The sequence below is a fragment of the Anomaloglossus baeobatrachus genome, chromosome 8 (genome assembly GCF_048569485.1).
Source record: "Anomaloglossus baeobatrachus isolate aAnoBae1 chromosome 8, aAnoBae1.hap1, whole genome shotgun sequence".
Lineage (NCBI taxonomy): Eukaryota > Metazoa > Chordata > Amphibia > Anura > Aromobatidae > Anomaloglossus > Anomaloglossus baeobatrachus.
In genome coordinates, this window is record NC_134360.1 from 122,030,615 (window position 1) to 122,033,114 (window position 2,500).

The following is a 2,500-nucleotide window of genomic DNA, read 5'->3' on the forward strand; positions in this document are numbered from 1 at the left end:
ATATATATAATGTATATGTATATATATGTGTATATATATATATAATGTATATGTATATATATGTATATATATATAATGTATATGTATATATATGTATATATATATAATGTATATGTATATATATATGTATATATATAATGTATATGTATATATATGTATATATAATGTATATGTATATATAATGTATATGTATATATATATATATATATGTATATATATAATGTATATGTATATATATGTATATGTATATATAATGTATATGTATATATATGTATATATATAATGTATATGTATATATATAATGTATATGTATATATATATGTATATATATAATGTATATGTATATATATATGTATATATATAATGTATATGTATATATATATATGTATATATATATAATGTATATGTTATATATGTATATATATAATGTATATGTATATATATGTAATATATATAATGTATATGTTATATATATTGTATATATATAATGTATATGTATATATATGTATATATATAATGTATATGTATATATATGTATATATATATATATAATGTATATGTATATATATGTTATATATATATATAATGTATATGTATATATATGTATATATATATATATAATGTATATGTATATATATGTATATATATAATGTATATGCATATATATGTATATATAATGTATGTGTATATATAATGTATATGTGTATATATATGTATATATATAATTATATGTGTATATATATTATTATATATAATGTATATGTGTATATATGTATATATATATAATGTATATGTGTATATATGTGTATATATATAATGTATATGTGTATATATATGTGTATATATATAATGTATATGTGTATATATGTGTATATATATATAATGTATATGTGTATATATAATGTATATGTGTATATATGTATATATATATAATGTATATGTGTATATATGTATATATATAATGTATATGTGTATATATGTATATATAATGTATGTGTATATATGTATATATATATAATGTATGTGTATATATGTATATATATATAATGTATGTGTATATATATGTATATATATAATGTATGTGTATATATATGTATATATATATATAATGTATATGTGTATATATATATGTATATATATAATGTATATGTGTATATATATATGTATATATATATAATGTATATGTGTATATATATGTATATATATAATGTATGTGTATATATATGTATATATATATATATAATGTATATGTGTATATATATAATGTATAATGTGTATATATATGTGTATATATATAATGTATATGTGTATATATATGTGTATATATATAATGTATATGTGTATATATATGTGTATATATATAATGTATATGTGTATATATAATGTATATGTATATATATGTATATATATATGTATATGTGTATATATATATATAATGTATATGTGTATATATATATAATGTATATGTGTGTATATATATATATAATGTATGTGTGTGTATATATATATATAATGTATATGTGTGTATATATATATATATAATGTATATGTGTATATATATATATAATGTATATGTGTATATATATAATGTATATGTGTATATATATATATATATATATATATAATGTATATGTATATATATGTATATATATATATAATGTATATGTATATATATGTATATATATATATAATGTATATGTATATATATGTATATATATATTATATATGTATATATATATTGTATATGTATATATATGTATATATATAATGTATATGTATATATATGTATATATATAATGTATATGTATATATATAATGTATATGTATATATATGTATATATAATGTATATATATATATGTATATATATATAATGTATATGTATATATATGTATATATATATATAATGTATACGTATATATATGTATATATATAATGTATATGTATATATATGTATATATATATATATATATATATATAATGTATATGTATATATATGTATATATATATATAATGTATATGTATATATATGTATATATATATAATGTATATGTATATATATGTATATATATATAATGTATATGTATATATATGTATATATATATAATGTATATGTATATATATGTATATATATATAATGTATATGTATATATATGTATATATATAATGTATATGTATATATATGTATATATATATATAATGTATATATATGTATATATATATATAATGTATATGTATATATATGTATATATATATATATAATGTATATGTATATATATGTATATATATAATGTATATGTATATATATGTATATATAATGTGTATGTATATATATAATGTATATGTGTATATATGTATATATATATAATGTATATGTGTATATATGTATATAATGTATATGTGTATATATGTATATATATATATATATAATGTATATGTGTATATATATGTATATATATAATGTATGTGTATATATATGTATATATATAATGTATGTGTATA